Source organism: Cylas formicarius, unplaced genomic scaffold (assembly GCF_029955315.1).
Source record: "Cylas formicarius isolate icCylForm1 unplaced genomic scaffold, icCylForm1.1 PGA_scaffold_9__14_contigs__length_23061073, whole genome shotgun sequence".
NCBI classification, from domain to species: Eukaryota; Metazoa; Arthropoda; class Insecta; order Coleoptera; family Brentidae; genus Cylas; species Cylas formicarius.
The window spans coordinates 6,164,289-6,185,725 of NW_026844365.1; the positions used below are offsets into that span (position 1 = coordinate 6,164,289).

At 33.2% G+C, this 21,437-nt stretch overlaps 1 protein-coding gene and 1 long non-coding RNA gene across 4 annotated transcripts in view; both read left to right on the forward strand.

Moving 5' to 3' along the window:
* The window catches only part of LOC132706994 (facilitated trehalose transporter Tret1-2 homolog), a 56,394-nt gene that overhangs the window by 10,187 nt on the left and 24,770 nt on the right, over window positions 1-21,437 (forward strand). The window contains exon 1 of one of the 3 annotated variants that reach the window (XM_060678599.1): window positions 8,133-8,522. The exons of 1 other annotated variant lie outside the window; for it this stretch is intronic. The gene's annotated coding sequence lies outside the window, so the exon portion shown is untranslated. Of the gene's footprint in view, window positions 1-8,132; window positions 8,523-11,503; window positions 13,101-21,437 lie in introns of those variants that run through there. One more of the 3 variants, XM_060678598.1, reaches the window with a different exon arrangement.
* LOC132707431 (uncharacterized) lies at window positions 18,542-20,537 on the forward strand. Its single transcript, XR_009619736.1, has 2 exons — window positions 18,542-18,596; window positions 20,103-20,537. It is a non-coding gene; the product is annotated as an uncharacterized LOC132707431 (long non-coding RNA).

Here is a 21,437-nt window from a genome sequence, read left to right on the forward strand (position 1 = left end):
TTTTATTGGGTTATTGCTGGGTTTATTGAGAGCGAAGGACCTTTCTGTAATAGGCCAGACAAGTCATTAATTAATGTTTTGTTGATATTAGCCAAGTCAGCTTGCCTTTCCTGAATCCGAATCCGGAATTGCAATCACAATTTCATTGGCATCCAGAGCGTTTAAGATGTAATTTACAAATGGAAACGTGGCCAGCGTCTCTTGTCGTTTTATTTTATGACACCAAATCCATGTGACATGCATTATTAAAAAATTAAATTATGTGTTACACGCGAAAATAAACAATTCGATAATTGGATAATTGGAGCTGTTCTCGCAAATTTTTCCCATCACCGAAGGGAATATTATATGAAATATTCGCAATTCAATATTTCCGTAATTAGTTGGGAGAAGTGCAACGATCCGCGACCATGTAATTGCACATTTCAGGGTCTGATGCTAGCGATATACCTATTGCCGTATCGGTCACTATTCCGTTCCGAAGAACTCGGTCAAGTGCGAAAGTTATGCGTAATTTTTAATGAAGCTAATCTTTGAACTATGAATTTCGTGATTGCACGAATTTCACACTTCACTCATAAATTGATGGTACGGCTTGTTTCATAAAAAAAAAACTGATACGTCTTCAAAATTCCACTTTTTATTTTGAGTAGTGTTCATATCGTCAGGCTGTCATATCACATTTTGACAAAACAGAGTTCCTTTTGATGTCCAATGTGGATATCGAATGATTCAGTTTAGCTGCTTCGTCAATTTTTTTGGGCAAAGCTCTAGGAGAGCGGATTTCTATTACATTGCCATTACGCGAGCCAGTTCATAACTACAAAAAAGTGTATCCATCTCTGACAATAAAATGTTTTAATTAGTTGCTACTGTTTGTTTCAAAACGGAATTATTTTATAATAAAGACAAGAACATTTGATTTCCTATGTTCAAAACAAACTAACTATTTAGGATCAAACTCGTACTAGGTTTTTAAGACCTACTTTGTAGGTTCTAGGAATGAATTTCAATGAAATGAAAGTTTAAGCAACAAGAAAGCTTCAATGAACTACTATAAATTTGACTCTCATTTCGTTTGTTAAAGATAATTAATAATAAGAATATAGCTTCAAAATATTGTCAAAAAGAAACATAATAAATAGCCCATAAAATAGCCCAATCATGTGATGAGCTCAAATTCCCGCCATAACATTTTTTTTGAGGATATTGACTTCGAGGATAAACAAATCGATATTTTCTTTTACCCCTGTAACTGAAACTGATGTATTAAGACTATTAAGACTAAGGCAGTAGGTTGCGATGGTATTAATATTTCTTCAATAAATTTATGTATTCTATTGCTTAAAATATTCAATTTTCCCAGATCAGTGGAAAAAAGCACTCGTCATACCGTTACCAAACATTGCAAAGCCAACAACCTTAGATAATCAGTATTTTACCAACCTTTTCAAAAATCTTGGAAAAGGTTATACGTGAGCAGATACAGTTTCAAAAGCTGCATATAGTTGTACTACAGCTCTATTACATATAACAGATGATATATTTAGGGCTACAGATGAAGGCAAGCTGACTTCTAGCGTCATACCTACAACACCGATTTAAAGCGGTAAAGGTATACCTTTTTTAGGACCGCCTTTCTTTATTGTATTACAAAATTTCTGTTGTCAAGTTGTCATCATTATTATGCAGACGATACACAAATTTACCTTCCTTTTTTTCACGGTGAAGCTAAGCAAGCCGTTGTAGCTCTAAACTACGACTTGAACATAGATTATGAGATGTCCACTAAGCATTGTTTACAATTAAATGCTAGTAAATCCGCAGCAATCGTTCTTGGCCGAAAGAGTGACAGGGAGAGGTTTTTATTGGGTTGCCATGCTGTGGAGATTAATAATAAAAAATAAGTTTTGTGGTTGTGTGATAAACTTAGGAATGATAATACACAAGGGTTTGAGATTTTCAGAGCATATTTATAATTGTTTACAAAAGGCATATTTAATGTTAAAATTTATATATCAAAATCGTGAATTTTTAAGCAGAAAATATAGAAAACATAGAACAACTAAGTTACGGGGATGCAGTGTATGACTCTTGTTTAAACTATTTTGATAAACGCGGAATTCAAAAGCTACAAAACTCATGTCTCAGGTTGATTTTTGGGATCCGAAGCTTCGACAGAATTAGTCAGAATAATTCTTCATTCTGCCGTTCTATATTCAAAAATACTAAGGAGAAAGTCTCCTCCATACCTTTTCAATACAATAAGCTATCGCTGTGACGTACAATGTGACGCCAATGCATGCAACTGAAATTTTTAAACGCTCCTTTTCATATAAGTTTGTTTCATGTTTAAATAATTTGCCAAATGAAATTAAAAATTTCCTAACCTTTTCAGAGAATGAGCAAATTAAGCACGTTTCTGGGTAACTGTGTGCGCTACATGTAACGAAATATTGCTTTAATTATTTTTACTTTGTGTTGATTTTCGCGGGAACACCAATCATTTTTTTTGTTTAAGTTACAACTTATAAAAAGGATATTCAGGGACTTTTTTTTCTTTCGTCATTTTAGATAGAATAGTATACTAATCTTTAGTAGACTAAATCTCGCCTTTTTGCTAAAATGCTATCTTGTTATTGTTTTATTATATATATTATATTATATATATATTATATAATTATATTTTTTTTATATATTATATAAAATATTATTATATATTATATAAAAATCTTTATTATTGTTATTATTATTATTATTATTATTATTATTATTATTATTATTATTATTATTATTGTCTTGACTCCAATACCAAGAGTTTTGAACATTTGCTTCGTTGTTGAGTGTGAATGTCAGTGAAACTAATATATAAAAAAAATCCCACCATTATTTGCTTTTTCCATCATTTCGTATCAAAACAAAATACTACCCTTTTCTTTGTCACCTTACCGGAGGTGTTGGCGCCTTTCGTATTTATAAGAAAAATATTTGTTACGCGGTATAGGTAACGTCTAAACTAGACAGACTGGGCTTTTATTTATTTTACAAAAAAATAGATAATTTAAGTTGTAAATAAACGATTTAAAAATAATTAGATTGAGGTAAATGCAAAAATGGTAACAAATTTAGACAGTTGACGTCGTGGGCTCAACATTTTAACATAAATAGGACGAGAAGAAACACTCCAAGGAAATTTAGAGTCATGTGAAATCTCCATAAGCATCAAACATATTTTGAAGTCTTGGTTTTCTTCAACTGGTTAAAAAAGATTTGCAAAAATGTTGTGAAATCGGGAAATTTTTTGTTACCACTTGTAATCTACGTATTAAAAATATCTAAATCAATTACGTTTTATATGTTTTAAGTTGAGAAATGACGGATTGGTTTTACTTTTTTGAAACGTGGAGCAAAGTCTACTACCATAACCAACTGGTATAACAACTGGTATTTTTCTTATTGGAGCAAAGTTTCGACTATATTTTCTTTTCAGTATAAAAAAAAACAATAATTCATTTTTGCAAAAAAAAACTAACATAATTGCAAATATTGTAATAAATACAAAACAAACCATTAATTATTTGTTATATCTATAAACTTTTTTTCTTTGTGTATTTTGATGGTGATGGTGAAGTGAAAAAGCAAACGTCAGCAAGTTCGATTTATCCACAACTGATACACCAACAAGGCTTGTAAATAGTATTATGGTTCGGAATTTCAAACTGTTAGAAAAGCTACAACTCGAAAAGTGCATGTCAGAACACTTCTATACTACAGATAAGCCTTCTGAGATAATTCTAGGCCATCAATATTGAATGTTATTGAGTTATTTATTTAAAATCTGACGACGTAAGGTTAATAACGACCTGTAGAAATCTCCAATTACCAACCTTATTGAGAGTTCATATTTGTGCAAACACATTGAAAATTGAGAATCATACATCTAAACTATCTCTTAGATGGCCGATACTTTTCTTAGCCTAAAATGTGGAGAATTCAAGACTTCTATTAAATCTAAATAATTGTTAATCTAATTAAAACCTCGTTTACATTGTAAGAATGAGTCTTTGGGTCCATTCACTTGGACAGTCACTTGTCTTTCATTACCCACAAGGAATGTACCAAATTAAAAAAAAATAGATATTTGTGAAAACCATTACATACCCGCCAAAACCGTAACAAAAGAGAAAACTGATTACGTAATAACATAGTAACATAACTACTTTTTTGTAACATAATATGATGTAACGTAATCGAAAAAAATTAATTCCGTAAAAATTCGTGGTCGAGTAATCCACAATCATTTACGTCACGATATTATACAGCGTGATTCTCGTTAATCTGCTAAAAATAATGGTAAGTCCACTAACTGACAGGCATTTCAGCCTGACGGGAATAGAAGGAAATACTGAATGCAGATTCTGGAACCAGATGCTCTGCCATTCTTCACCAAGGAGTCACTCTTGAATTTGTGTAGCATATTCAGATAGAATTTATGACTTTTCACGTAAGGCGTACAGCTAGTTTCCTAAAAAACTGATGGGGCTTGAAAATTCCACTTCATATTTTGAACAGTATATACATCATCAGGTTGTCATATTGAAAATTTGTCGAAACAAAATTTGTTTTTACGTCAAATATGGGTTCTAAGGGCAAACATTGTGAGTAATAAAAATTAATACGTATATTTTTAAGAGTTGAGTGTCTTTTCGTTGTTTTTGACCTTGTTCATGTATTCAGTATTTCGTTCAATTTCATTGTTTATCGTTATTTGTTCTCATCTAAACTAAACAGACTTAAAGTTTATTTATTTTAAAAATAAAAAGATAAATTTTCTCTTGTAAATAAACAACTTTAATATGATAAGGTTTAGGTAAATGCAAGAATTGTTACCAAATTTAGAAGATGGTTGATCGTTATCAACAGGGGCCCAACATTTTAACAAAATGAGGACAAGAAGAAACACTTGGAAGGAACTTAATATTTTGTGCAATCTCTATCCGTGTCAATCATAGGTCATAGTCATGAAAGGAGTTACGAAGTTTTCTTTAAGCGACAATTCTTCCCAAACTTCATGAACAACTTGCCATCGCTCCTTGCTGTTTTGAGGCAAATGTCTTCTATACAGCTGTTTCACCATTATCCCCCATTTGTTTCCGATTGGGTTGGTGTCAAGACTGTAACTTGACCATGGCAAGGTTTCGATATTGGCCTTTTGGAGACATTTTGTTTGCCGTGTGGACAGGACAGTTGTCCTGTTGGTAATAGTATGTTATGCAACAAGTGCGGTAAACGACATTTGACTCACGAGTTTATTTGACACGAGCCAAGCCCAGCGGAGCGAGTTTTTTTAATAAACGAGTGAGTTAAAAAGTTTACCGAACGTGTTGCATACTATACTTTTTTTACGACCGTTAGTTTCTGGGTACATTTTTGCAAAACAACACAAATACATTCACTGACATGACCGTTAGAATCGACAAACGTCAAAATTCAAAGCGTGGAAAACATCCGATTGCTCCCAAATCCGTGCGGTAAAATCCCGGAAATGTCCGAAGTGGCTCGGAATCATGGGAAACGAAACTGACGTGGTAAAGTGACGCTTCCCGCACGCTAGATCGGTATGTAATTAGGTATTTTCCAGCCGGGAGTAGAAAAATATAATTTCTGTACGGTACACTTTTTGGAAGACTGGGAGATCTTTTTGCCAGAAAATATACAATATCTCAAAATTGCTGCTCATGCGCTTGATAGTTGCCTTGCTTGCTTCTGTTGGGAAGTAAGTGCCACAGTCCGGCACTTGAGACGCAATGCCTTAACTCTTCGTCAAACTGTGGTTTTACTGCCCGGAAATTCCTACCGAATTCGTGCATTCTCCGAGCTTTGGAAAATGGAAAGGGTCATCCTCGACTAACTTCTTAAACAAACTAACTCCTTGTCTGCCAGATCCCCATTTTGTTTCAAACATTACTTCTTGTTTCCACTCTTTATTAATGGGAAAAAGGGTTGTTCTGCTTACATTAAAATGTTGAGCTACCGCTGAAGACCAACCATCTTGTAACTTGCTCACAATTCTTGTTTTTAACTCTCTGCTCGTATGTCGAGCCATTTTAGGCTTCCTTTTATTTCCTAACATATTTGCGGCAACGCTGACATTTTTTTTAATTCACAGTGAGTGTACTAGAAATATGAAAATAATTAAGTTTGCATGACAACATATAATACATTGATCAAACTTTTAAAAAAATGCTTTAAGGGTCGTATCAGTCATACATGTAGATTTCAATTTTCGAGATTTTATTGAAACCAACATTTCCTTAATTGAGACTGAGCATCTCAAAAAATTTTCGTTTAGGGTTCGACTTTGAAAACTCTTTTTTAGTTCTATAGATCTCTCCCAAAAATGAACCTAAACTTTGTTTTGCTTATTGTTTCGACTCAAAGTTATCGCCAACTGGAACAATTTAACAAATTGGTAACTTATTCAGAAGTACTTACAACCCAGCTATACCGATTTGTATCATATTTCACCACAGGGTGTTCGAAATATCGTATCCTTACGAAATAGTTTACAGTCAGTTGATATTTTTGTCGGTTCACACCACCACCTAAGTCATAGCCTACTTACTAGAACAATTTTATCGAAAACTAAAAGTTTAATATATTATAGGATATTAAACGGGATTACCTTTTTTTCCTTAAAAATAATCAATTTAACAGCGGCTACTAACGCCCTCCGCGAGCAACCTAGAAACTGAGTTCAGATTCAAATTTATCACTCCTCAAGAATGTATGTAGATGTAGATGAACAAAATGTTTTCCTTGCGGAGAGATCGTGTTCTGATAGTTTTTTCTGTTTTAAACAACTTAAAATTTATTGGCTTGCAATGTCTTAAAAAGGAGGTGAGCAACCTCTACATCCTTAAATTTTTAAAAAAAATTATTCAGCGTTTGGATCACAATGTGGATATTAAATACGTACAAATATTAAATAAATTAAACATTTTATATAAAAATATTTACATACCTTAATGATATTTTGAACAAATGAAGAAACTTTTGACTTCGTTTATATAAAAAGTTTGTAAATATTTTTATATTAAATGTTCAGTTCAATTTATTTATTTTTTTAGATTCCTCCAGGTATTTAGCTTTCATCAATATGGCAATCAGTCATGTCCCTCTCCGCCCTCCTCAAACAATATATGAGCAAGTACAGAGTTGAATGCGAACCAATTTGAGTTAAGCTCTCAAAACAAAACAAAAAATACTTTTTATTTTACATTGAAACTAATGTGTCATACAGGGTTCTTTAGTTCTTTAGGTTCTTATTAGTTTAGTGACTAAGTAATAGATGGCGTTTCTCATGAAGTGACCCCAACGACCCCCAACCACGTCACATCTGACAAGAAAACAGAAGAACACGATTTCCGAGCACGCCAGAAATGAGTTGTAATGTTTTAGTTGTTATACACTGTAATTAATAAATAATACTTTAATAATATCTGTACTTTACTGCTGCGAAAATAAGACAAAACAACTAAAGAAATTCTACAATTTACATTTTTGACATTCTTTACTTTTATTTCGTTATTTACTCCGATATATTTATTTTCGAATAATTAATTTATTTTTTATCCTTTTGCAGTTTTATCTACTCATTTATTTCTCCGAGGCTCACAGATGGAATGCTTTTTTTAAGATGTTTGCTAAAACCAATGGTGAACTATAAATCTTTGCCTTAAATCTACATCCTATTAGACTCTGTGTAATTTTGAAATATTTCACTTTTCTCTGTTTCTTTTTTTTTTATTAATGCTTTCTTCAACATGAACATTAATGAACATATCAAATCCACACATATATATCCATAATTTTCAAAAACACCTTGGTTAAAATTTTTTCGTTTTCTTCGAAACTGGTGGAATTGTTAAATAAATATGTTTTTTATTTTTTTCAAGAGAACGCTATTAACCTTTAAATTTTGCAACTTTGCAATTTTGCAAGATAGACATCCTTATTTTGAACACATTGTATATTGACATCCAGAATTTGCGATTTCCATATGACATTTTCATTATTTGCGCCAGTTTTCCTCGATTCCTTCTAGCATAGTGGTATCATCAACGTGTCTCAGTAATCTCTGATGTAAATGATTATAGAATATTCTAGTGAATTAACCAATTTTCACTGCACTTCACGCGTCACTTTTTCCACTTCGCATGGTGGCTGAATTATTTAGCTACAACAGAATTTCAATTCTGTTAGGAATTTGCAATCTACACGGCAGATATTTGCGACACCGAGCAGATAGTTATAAGACACCCAATTAACGAGATAGCCAATTAGTTCCTGCTTTTATTGTTATTGCACGTTATTTGGTGTCTCCCATAAAGAAATGATTAGATTAGATTTATTTGAAGAAAAGCGCCAAATTGATGCCTTTATCCCGTTTTAATAACGAATTTGCTTTAATGTTTTTTCGTCGCCGACATTGTAACGAACAGTGACAGCCCAACATACAAGTAAGTAATAATTTTCGTATCTTGAGAATGTTTGAAAGTATCCAGATTTGGACCGTTGTTCCTTTTCATATTAAAAATTACAAATCAAATTGTTTTGATGTATGATGAATGCGTTGGTTCTTCCTCTTCAGCTGCCATCTTCGTTGCGAAGGTGGCCAATCATCAGAGCGAAGTTTGACGCGAACTAAATGTTAAACATTACAATTTTTTTACTTTTACTTACTATTGAATTTCGTCGTATCAAAATGAATCAGTGGTGTCTCTTTTAAGTGTAATTTTTATGTTTAAGTGATTTTAACACTATAATTTCTACTCACGATGGTAAGAACTTCATACTATTAGTCCCGGACATCTTAATTGTATTTTATATGATTTTTTTCCATATCCTAAATTATTGCTAGCATACGCAGACTACATAAAAGGCACAGGGATAGAATAGAGCAAAAGATAACTTTGAAAGAGTAGAACGTTTCAAATACTTTGGAGCCTTTGCTGATAACGACGTCGACGAGGAAATACGCATTTAACGACCCTATCAGATCGCAAGGCATCACAAAGACATCCAATACTCAAACAAATAAGACAATTATCAGGCCAATAATAAGATATGTATGCGAAATCTAAGCATAACCAAAGCAAATCAAGCAAAAATTCAGACTTTTCTATTAGTCCCGGACATCTTAATTGTATTTTATATGATTTTTTTTTATGATATTTTTTATATGATTTTTTTCCATATCGAAAATTATTGCTAGCATACGCAAACTACATAAAAGGCACAGGGATAGAATAGAGCAAAAGATAACTTTGAAAGAGTAGAACGTTTCAAATACTTTGGAGCCTTTGTTTGCTGATAACGACGTCAACGAGGAAATACGCATTTAACGACCCTATCAGATCGCAAAGCATCACAAAGACATCCAATACTAAAACAAATAAGATCAGGCCAATAATAAGATATGCATGCGAAATCTAAGCATAACCAAAGCAAATCAAGCAAAAATTCAGACATTTGGAACAAAAAATTATCCGAAAATTCATTGCAACTATAACCCAAACACCGACCGATATAAAATAACAACTAACGCCGAAGTCTAAGGGCTCTACAACGGTAGTGACATTATTCAAGAGATCGAATCCCAACGACTAAGATGTTAGTTCAGCAATGGCCTTCAATAAACCGACAAATCTATCTTCATGTTGCCTTATGACCCACCAGCGAGGCTGAATTTGTGTAAATAAGTAAATCACGCTGATGGAGATGATAATGATGGTTTTCTAAGCAACATGCTTTTTGCGGACGGAGCCACTTTTACCATCAGTAGTAATTCCAATTAGAGAAACCATCACATTTGGAACCACGAGAACCTTTATTTGGTGAGAGAAATACATTTTCAATAAATATTTGGTGCCATTATTGGTGATTTTATTATTTGGTCATATTGGGTCAGCGCTATTTAAAATTGAAGCGATATTTGCAATTCTATTTGAATACATTTAATTGCAATTAGGCAAAACATATGGGTTATGCAGGATGGTGCACCTGCCCATTATACCCCATCGGTGCTAGAATTTCTGGATGAAATTTCCTTGGCCAACTGGTAGCCCTCAACCGCATGGATTTCTACTTTTTGGGCCAATTGAAAGATTCAGTTTATAAGAAAGAAATCACAACTTCTAGACTTCTAGATTCACGAACAAGATGATGGCTTTCGGAACAAAGAAGTGATTTGATGTCTAGATTGATCCAATTGATATGTTCTTATTTTTGCAGAGTGGCTGTATTTTAATTGATTTATATTGTAGAATTTCTTTTTTTTTTTGTTTTTTTTTTTAATCCACTGCCAATTTCTTCAGCATAATAATCATGTTCAGTTACTTCTAACCACGAAGGTGGCTTAGAAGGTCCATGACTTCTGCTTCCTTGCCCAGTTGTTAATCGATAATTCAGTTATGTCTTTCAGCACCTGGACCTTCCACCTCACCTTAGGTCCGTCCTCTTCTATTCCTCTCCCAATTGCATTTTATAATATTTTTTGGTTAATCCATCTTTGTTTATCCGCTCTGTGTGTCCTCTCCATTTTAGTTTATAACTAGAGCTTTTGCAGTTCCTTGTTTTTTTTTTTACAACGGTCACCAACTTTCCTTGCTTTGAGATGTTTTGTAAATAATTTCTTTCTTTCTTCAAACTATGCGATCCTAAGAAGCCAACAGGGGGCAAGCACGTTTGATTCATCAACAACCGTTGCAGTGGAAGTTTCTTTGAAAAATTAAAAACAAGACGTTCATGTAATAGCTTCTTTTCAACACGGTAAATTCTCCCAGATTTACTACGTAAAATAATTGTTTTTGTCCCATGGTATTTTTGAATATTTGACCTACTTAACATAAACACTTCCAGAACAGTCTCTCTGCGTTGCATACCATGTTTGCCGAATGGAATCGACTTAGTATCGACTTATTTTATCGAAAGCTGGAATATATTAAATATCATTTTTATAATAGCATATCAGGTGCATTACGAAATGTAATTGATATCTAAAGCTGCATAATAATCTTTTTAGTTTGTAATTAAGTTTGTAGCTGCATTGGAACTGGGATTTACGTGTGGATTATTTTATTAAACAAACCAGTAAACAAATCTCGTGATAATGCAGTCGTTATTGATTATGTGAGTTTAATTGATTTAAGGTAAATAGATTAAGATAATTATTTCACTACATTAACATACAAATTATACTTACATCACGTCCACGTACAAAAACATATATACGAATAAATAAAAATAAATAAAACAAACAAAAAATATATCGATCACAATGAAGATCACTTCCTCTACAGAATAAAAACAGTGTTCCATAAAAAATGGTTTTATATTGGTTTTTGCAATTTTTAAATGGCAAATTTGTGACCTGATTTGTAATTAGGTTATATAAGCTGAGATCCAGAGAATTTGTCATTGTCTTAGTGTATTTAAACTTCCTAATTCGAAGCAAATTTGAGGAGGACGTGGGATATCCACGATTATCTGACTTGGGTGTGATAGATGTATACCGATCGGAGTGGCATAAACCATAGTTTCTGAAACAGGCTACTGTATATCTATATCTAATCGCCCTTTTTTGCATACGCATGCACATTATAACACCACATATCATAATTCTAGGCACAAGGAGCCGAAAAATAATATGATATTACACCCAGTGCAATGGGTGGTTTTTTGTACCCATTAAATCCGCAGTATTCACGCACATTTATGTAATTTATGCAATACAAACTTTCTTTTGTCGGATGAGTGTCGATTTACTAATTGGGCTGTAAAAACTTAAATCCTGAGAGATATTCCTCCTTGTACAAACAAACATAACACAAGATCTTACGAACCTTCCAGTAGTGGCTTTGCAAGAAGTGTTTTCCCAACAAGACGGCGTACCATCCCACAAAGCACAGATTATTACGAACTTTTTAAATGCAGAAATTTCCAATAGGTGGATGGGCAACCTGGGACCAGACAGAAGGTCTGCGATTGATTTCTTTGTAAGGGGTCACCTCAACTTCAAGTATTCAGTAGGTCTTACGGAAATGTTAGAGACTTATGAAAAGCTGTCAGTATCCATCACTATGCAAATGTTAAGACAGTCCAGGGAAGCAGTGTTGAGAAGTTGTATGTTATGCGTGCAACAAAACGTCGGATTATTTGAACACTTACTCTAATTTTATTGTAAAATTTTGTGCATTTCCTTCGTTTTATTATGCTTAAAGGACGCAAAGAACCTTTAAAGATATGAATGAAAATTTTAATGACTTCTCTCTATCTTGTCTCTTTTTCGTCAATTTTATTCACTCCTTTCTTGTCCACCATTATCCTGAAATCATATTTTTTGTTGTCTTTTAAAAATTTTAGTGTGGTGTTTTAAGTTTTAAGGTAATCCAAATTTAGATAGACTTTTCGAAACTTTCATGCCAACCTCTCTTGGTATTTAATATAGGACTGGTAGAGTTCAAAGTTATTTTAAACTGTTTTTTTTTGTTGTTATAATCTGTTTTATGAAAATACTCTCTGGAAATAGAAAAAAAAAAACGGTTCCAAAGAGCCCGCAGTACTTTTATGAAAATGAGACAAGTATTCTGAAGTAGAGATCTGAACTTTGACTGAAAATACGGCTCCTGGGATGTCATGTTAAAGAGAAACGATGAGAAAAAAAATAAGAGCTTTACATCTCTGAGTATATCGCAGATAATTACGAATTTCATGGGTACAGAGAAGAACCAGTTTTACCAAAGTGAATAAAAAAAGAGAGGAAAGTTGTAATGACTATTAAAAAGAAGAAACATGGAACACATTATAAGGGGAAACAAATATCAAATACTTCAACTCATAATGCAAGAAAAAATTAGTGGAAAAAGATCAGTGAGAAAGAGAAGAAGAAGAAGAAGGAGAAGAAGACTAAGAAATTTGCGCGAATGGATCAACGCCACCACCAGTACCAACTTGTTCAGAACAGCAGCAGCAGCAGTCAGAACGCATGTTTTGATGACTGCGAACCTTCGGAATGAAGAAAAAGAAGATCAGAGAAGGTTTGTAATTTTTTGTTTGGGGAAAGAGGTTTATTAAGTAGTCCGCGCTTAAAAGAATAAAAGGCTCCCATTTTGAGTGTTGAGGGTGATTTGAGATATTACGTGTTACTGTGTCCGCGAGCGAGAAACTATAATTTGTTCTGTAATTTGATTGTAGGTATATTGTAATATTTTTGTTTGATGAAGACAGAGTGTTGCCGAAACAGCTGCGATAAACCATTAAATAACTTTCAAAATGAGAACAGATTTGTTCTAGTTAATAAGCAAAACGCCTCCTCGGTTTGATATCTAATGATATCTATTAAACTTTCAAAACAGGGGATTTTTATTTAAAAGTATACCGCGTTTTGACTTATCTGTTCGTCGAAAATGTTTTTATTATGGCACATTATCGCTATTGTTATCCCAACCTAATCTTTGACTGATTTTTCGATTACCTTTGATATCATAAATATAAGTACTTTTTAATCGCAATGCATAAATCTTTCCTAACATCAATTTATAACGAAATGGATCGGATTAAAAATTACGTAAATTAAATGATACGTTTCTTTTTGAAATTTTCAAATTGCCGGAGCGATTCGATTAAAGTGGATGGGGTTCACTTGACTAATTTTTTTAAGATGGCGGGGCTTCTGGTTACACCGAAAATGGCTGGTGGTCGTTTATATGCGTCATCCTTAAATAGCCTTAAATATTTTTAGAGTTTCCTAATTAATTAATATGTAAGTAATAATATATAAATTATGGAGTGTGAATATGTGTTCAGATTCGAAGTAGTTAAATGTTATTTTCTTGGTTTGTATTTCGTTGGAGTTTAGCTTTCTATTTAGAAAAGTAAATAATTTCCAATTTTTATTCTGACTCGCAGAGTTGTCCATCCATACTACTATGTAGTGGGCACCTTTAAGAAACTTTAAAAAATCATGGATGCTATGTCCGTCTGAGCGTTTATCTATTACTTCATGCCAAACTACGGCAAACGTGTCGTTCAAAGTCACTAACGTTTGAATGAAAATGACTTTTTTAAACATATCAATCTTTTGACTGTCACCTTTCTACGGTACGTTTCGTAGGAAACTGTGCCTCCAGGAAATTTTTCCTGGAAATTTTGATACCTAAATGTAATGGTCACGTCACTACCAAGATGCTGTGCTTCATACGTGTGACTTCAGTGTTGAGAGATTCGATGTGAGCATATTTCTGTGACGCCTATATTTCCAATGGAGCCTTGTTCTATGCGTTATGGTGAGGTGGAGCGAGCTGACCTTTAGGAGTACTTGATAATGTGTCATGTAGAATTCTGGCACTACTGTCTTTATCTCCTAAGGCAGTTGGAAAGAACCTTTATGCTTGCCAATTATGCTGTCTTCCGTTTTTCGCGAAGATTAATGTTAAATCATCAATACATTTAAACCGTACACAGTAGTAAAATTCTGGCGATCTTGTGTTGGTTTTACCGAATCTTGACAGAGTGTTGCACCGCTCATCCAAACTCACGTGACTATTGATGATTTGACTGAGAAGGGATAATATCATCAACATTTTTCAATTTTTATAAAACCTTGAAGTGAATTTTGTGATGCTAAGCGTCTGTCTAGTTGCTGGAGAGTTCCGAAAACGAAACAGGAATATAATTTCTGATAAACGCTTTTGTTGATTTAGTGTTTGGTTTATTGAGTTTGAAGGGCCTTCCGTTTATGATAGGTTGGGCAAATCATAACCATTTGTCGTTTGACGGGCTATATAATTGGGTACTTTCAGTAGGCGATAGAGAAAGAATGTAATGCTTTCTTATCTTATCAGAAAATAGAACGCACCAGAACTGGATATTACTCTAGCTTAACACGAATTCTCTAAACAAAACAAATTGCAGATTAGAATGGTCATGATTTACATGCGATATCGTTTATCGATATTGCAATATTCTTGCAGATATTACGTAATTGTGCGTGTGCACTGTTTCCCAAATTATTCCATATCTTTGGAGTATAGGAAAAGATACTAACCAGATACCAACGCCATTGCTTGAATTAAAATGTTTTAACTTCTTTAGATTCCATGATAAATTATGAGCTTCCTGAGCTATTTCCAAAATAGAAATGATTTTTTAGAGAATTTGGCAAACGTCTTCTTCTCTTCTACTCGTTTCGTATGTTGGCCACCTCGGGTATTATGATCTTGTTGACCGCTGCTGAGTGGTAAAAAGAGACAACCGTTTTCTTGATCCAAGTCCTCCATCCCAACAACTTACCCTACGAAATTCGTTGCGTCTGGCTTCCGGTTTCCAATTCTTTATGTAGGATTTCTTTATTATTGATTCTTTCATTATTGTGTGATGAATGGTGACCTGGCTTTTACTCTCTTCTGTCAGATTTCAACTGAGTCATCCCACTGGTCATTAATATACGTTTCAAGGTAAGCTTGAGACGCGTCGGATATTGTTGATGCTGGCATTCTTACCTATTATCTTTTTGACATTAGAGTTAAGCCCCAACTTTTTACTGAAGTTGTAATCAGCGTCAATTTTTCGTGTTTTGCTCTGTCTGTTTGCTTTCTGATAGTCGGTGAAGTAGATTGTATAGTGTGGTCGTTTCAGTGTAACCATATCAGATTTTCTGTTACTAACTGCACAAGTAAAATATATATTGCGAAAAGCTGCCATAAACCGCGAAATACTAAAATGAAAAACTGAATACAGGACCTACTAAAAGCTCAAATTATTCAAAATAAATGCAATTTAAAAAATTAATTTGCCAATTCAATTTATTTGTAAAATTAATTAAGGATTTTAATTATTTAGCGAAACACAAATTTGTTTGTATTTTCGTTTGTTGGGACGATATTTAATAATACTTAAAAGCTTTATAAAAATTCTTTTTAATTAATCAATTAACTTAAAAGTCATAAACCTTATTTTACTATTGACGATTTAAAGATTACTAATAAATACTTCCAATATCACACTATGAATACATAAATATTGCCCATAGTGAAAATCAAAAATTTTGACAATTAACAACATAAATTGTGTGAAGGTTATAGCGCTGGATCTCCCACGTTTCCTGGTATATGAATGTTTCCAATAAAGTAAATGGTATTCGCGAAAACACTTCTTTTCTGGAACCACGTCGTACTCGTATAGATTAAGCGTGGGAAAAAGTGATTTTCATTTTGATTTTTTCAAATATCTATCCCAGCATATGTAATATGTATATGTAAAGATTGTAGCTTTTGGTTAGGACTGTAGGACTGTACCAACCATATGACCATATTTTTTACGAATATGTACTCTCTAAAAGAAAAATTTCAGGATATTATATATTTCTGTCTATAAATATAAAATAATCAAGAAAATGCCTGAAATAAACCTTATTGCCATGGATCTGCATTTCCTGCTTCAAGAATTTTTTCGATCTGGTAGACATTTTTGGGGAAAATAATTTATTTCTGAAAGTCAAAATAAACCAAAAAAAAATCAAAAATTTTTCAAAAATACTCAAATCTGTGGTCGATGGCTGCAAATTTAGGACACCTGCTATATTTCTTAATATATCTTGAATCGCATTAGGTGAAAACCTTAAATACAAAAGTTTTAGCTCTAACTATACGGGCTATATTGTCATGTTAAAGAATCTGACACCTGAAACATAGTATTTTAAGTATAGCGACTTTTCCACATGCACCTTAATATTATCATCTTCTCGTCGAAAAATTTTTACGCAGACAATTTTTGGAGAAATGTTTTTTTTCCAAAACCCTTGCCAACGTGATTTTTTATTTATAAAAGATTTGATTTAATCGATTTTTCAAAAGCAACAAAATACAAAGGACTCATCCCTTCTAAATAAAAGTCTTTAATTTTTTTCATTTAAAGCTCAGTCGCCATCATTTTCCCACTACATTGAAATTATTATGGACTCTATTTCGTTACAAATGGTTTTGTTATAACACTCTAAAATAATTTTGTTTGTATGTTCCACACCGTTTTTCCAAATCTCTCGTGTAATTTTTAATAGAATTTCAATTCATATAGCTAAAAAATTGTCATCACTGCGACCATGTTTCCCGATATGTCCATCGTAATACTGCTTGCGACTATATTAACTCAATAGCATTGAATTCACATTTGCGTGGAGAGATACGAGGTATTTCATGACCACGACTTCTATCATCTATCACATATTTCGTTTCATTGCCTTTTCTGTCCATTACTTCCAATAATTCTAGTTTTGTTAATGATGACCCAAATTCAATTTTGATTTTAACCACTCACTCCTTTTCTGATGTGATACGGAGCATTTTCCATTATTATAACCGACAGCTCTTAAAAGTTGCTAAGTAATTTTTCTATTAAACACCTAATAAATATCTCGCTATTCATATCGCCATGGTAATCTGCCGATTTTGACCTGGAACAAAAGACTAAATTCATGCAAACGGAATGAATTATGTTTAGATATCCCTAGAAAAAGAAATGTACTAAAGCTAGGTGAAATCCTCTTAGCCATGTGGGAATAATTAAAAAATGAAATGGTGTGTCACCCGGTCAATCTTGAACTGAAAACTGCATCAGACCTTCAACTTAAAAAAAATATACAAAGCATAAATTATACCCTAATTTAACTTTTATTTTGACTTGTATAAAAACTAACGGTACTTGGTCTGACAATCTATCTTTACAAATAATTGTTATTGCAGCAGATCTTATAATTAATCACCTGACACACATAACAAATATATGCAGTAGATGTCCAATATTCAAAAAATTTGAAACCCCACTGATAAATGACAGTTAATAGCAATTGACAAATTGGAGACTTCTCATTCAAGAAGATTATCCCGGAAATCTTTTGGGATTTTCACTGCGCTTAGTAAAATGATTTGTTTTGAGAGAGTGATCCATATAAATTGTCTTATTATGGTGTAGAGCAGAGCAATTGATACTGTCGATATTGAAATTCTCAGTACCCAGGTATATCTTCACAAAAATCTTCTAATGTTAATAATAAATGAGGTGGAGTTTAATTTGAAGCAAAAAATCTGTGGCTATGGATTCATACTAACCAGGCAATTGGCTCTATCAATAGTCGCATTAATTTATGACCAGGCTTTAGCAGTGAAGGATAGGGACCAACTCCAGATAGTTCAGAATGCATTGTTTAAATTTCGTCTGAAGCTTAAACCTTTGGACGATGTTTCGTCTATTATCTGATTTTTTTTTAAAATTTGTCATCATTAAATTATAAAGTTTCTTGCCATATTGGATAATAAGAACACAATATTAATAAAACAAAACAAGTTTCTTGCGACTAAGGGACGATATCTGCTTTTTAATGCATTTAAGCGACATTAGCGTATATCATTTTCGGTAATTGGAGGAATTTGCCGTTGCACTATTCGATATGATAGCGCTACCAGCGAAAACACTCTAAACGCGACTGCGATTGCTACAAGTTGAATTTATTTAAGTGGAGTGCTTGACGCTTCAAACGGGTAAACAGATATGCAAAATAAAAAAATATATATACGGACAGGGAAACCTATGTATAAAGACACAGCTTATGTATTTTTTGTGGAATTAAATAATAACAATGATAATAATATTGAAAAAAACTAATATAAGTAAATACATTACACAAAATTAAGTAATAACTCGTGGGCTCTACTTCTGTTACACATTTTGAAATTGAGCCAGACAGATTTGCAGGCTTTATATCGTAAAATATGGACCAAGATGGTGAAATATCTGGAATCTGGAAATTGCATACTTGCATACAGCGATAGTGACAGCTGACAAAAACTACTTTCCGCTGAACCTGAGTTTGCAACTCCTGAAATAAAAAATAACATTTCAAGGCTAGAAGAGGAATGGGGAAATAAACAACTACACTCGATATCTTACGGAGGGTTGTCTAAGACCTGAAACAGAGGGATTTATTCAAGCAATTCAAGATCAGGTAATGGCGACAAACGATTACTTTAAGTATAACCAGAAAAAAGACTTACCCGATGACCAGTGCAGGATGTGCGGAAAAACACAGCGCCAAGGGACTACACGGAACGGCACAACAGAATTGCAGGCATATTCCACCAAGAAATCTGCAAAAAATATAATCTGATTAATACAATAACACTGGTTTATAAATACTTACCTGAAACTATAACGAACAATGAAAGTATAAAAAATTCTTGGGACAGGGAAATGGTAACGGATAGAGAAAACTGTCTCGAAAACAATTATAGGTCTTGCCTGTAATTCTATCAACATACACAGCGAGACGAGTTCTGGCCGAGGGTCATGAATGTCTACAACATCATTCTAGTTCAAATCATCCGCTAATCTTTCAAGCTTGTCAAAGTTAACTCTCATTTGGGTCCTACTGTTTTGTGAGTTAGAAGTACTTTCATCTGTACCGTTAGCCCTACATGAACAATTTATAAGACTGGCAGATGGTCAACAATTGCAGCCGGAACCTTAAATGTAACATTAATTTTAGTTTTTAAGAACACATGATCTAAACATGTTCAGGACTTTGTTCTAGTGACGCCTTGGTATACAAGATGTTTTCTAATTGAAGGTCAATAATGAGGAGGGCGATTTTTGGGTCCATTTTAAAAAGAAAGCTTCATGTGAACATATGTCCTAAACGTGTTAGCTTTTGAGATACAGGGTGGTAAAGCATTTGAAAACTGAAATATATATTTTTTAACATCTTTAATGCCAATTTAGATGTTTTAATGAAATTCGGCACACATGTACAATTTTTGGACGTACGGAATTGTACGTCTATTTTGCCAGACATTGACCAACCGTTTCTAAAAAAAATTGATTTCTTGTTTTTTTTTTTCAATCCGATATAGGGTTTTCGCTATAAAAAATGAAAACTCTCTCTCTGCGTAGTTATGCGGTTGTAGAATTTGAACCTCAAGAAGAATTTTCGGTAAATGCTTGGGCTGGAATTGTTGGAAATTACTTATTTCAACTCTCTTTCTTTCCAGAAAGGCCGAATGGTCATAATTCTTGCCTGATTTTAGAAGACTATTTGCCAATATTGATAGAAGTGCCACATCTATTTAGAAACAAATAACCCATTAATAATATTATCAACCCATGTTAACCCATGGGTAGATCGCAGCGGACCTCAACCATGCCCCCCGAGGTCCCCAGATTTAAATAGTTTGGACTTTTTCTTATGAGGACATGCCGGTATAAGAACTTCATGCGATTTAATGAGAAACACTGGAGGTGTGCTTTAAATAGTGCGCGGCAATATGAGGGAAACAGCTGAAGCCCGTATCCTTCAAATTGGAGGACACTTTCAACAACTTATCTAGTTTCTATGTTTCACTTCGTTTCCAAAAGTTTTTTATTAATTTATTAATCTAAAATTTTGTTAAAAAAATTATTAGTATCATTAAATCATTTATTATTTATTTTGTTGTTGTTAGGACGTTGTGTTATTTGATTAAAACTATAAAAGTGAAAAGAACAGTCACTAGTTTGGTAACTAATAACTGGATATTTCGTTTCACAAAAAATGTTTTTAATTTAAGCAGTGCATAAAGGGCTTGTCAACTTAAAATAACTAAATTGCTGTTCAGGTAGCAAGTTTTGGAATTGAGGTAGAAGCTGATAATCCACCACCTGATTCCGATTAAATTTTATCTCGAGCCAATTTTTCCGGAACGTACATGTTATTATTTTCCCCGAGACAGTATATCATCACTAGGCGTGACGATACATTGTCGATCACATTCAACATAAAATAACTTACACTTGCAAGGCATTACGTTTACGACCACAAGGCAGGTACGCGTTTAAAAGTTTTCAGTTGATTATTATGTTTTTCTACACTTTCCTTTGATATGCCCATTTGATTGAACGCAAATTTCACTTTGAAGCTTTAAAGCGTTGCTCGAAGGAATCGGCATTCAAAGAGCTTTGTTATATGAAGCGTCCTATTTCAAAATCTTGCAAAATTGTATTACACAATATTTTTTTTCGGGGTTTTTCGGGTGTCGGGTTTTTTTAGTTTTTGAAATTGATGTTTAATTAATAGCTGCCAACATTTATACCAAAATGGAAATCAGCTTATAAATTTTACATCTTCCGTGTTATCTAAAAAATTTGAATTGAACTTGACACCATCACTTGACTTGACAAAATTGAAAATCTCTTCAGAAAAACCCAAAAAGTGCGCAGAAATATATATCTCTTTCAAATATTGATAATTTTTTTCCAATAATAATAACAGCAACATACAAAATAATACATTTTCAATTAAATTAAATAATCGCAGATATAAATTCCATTGCAGTTGGGATAGTAAATGA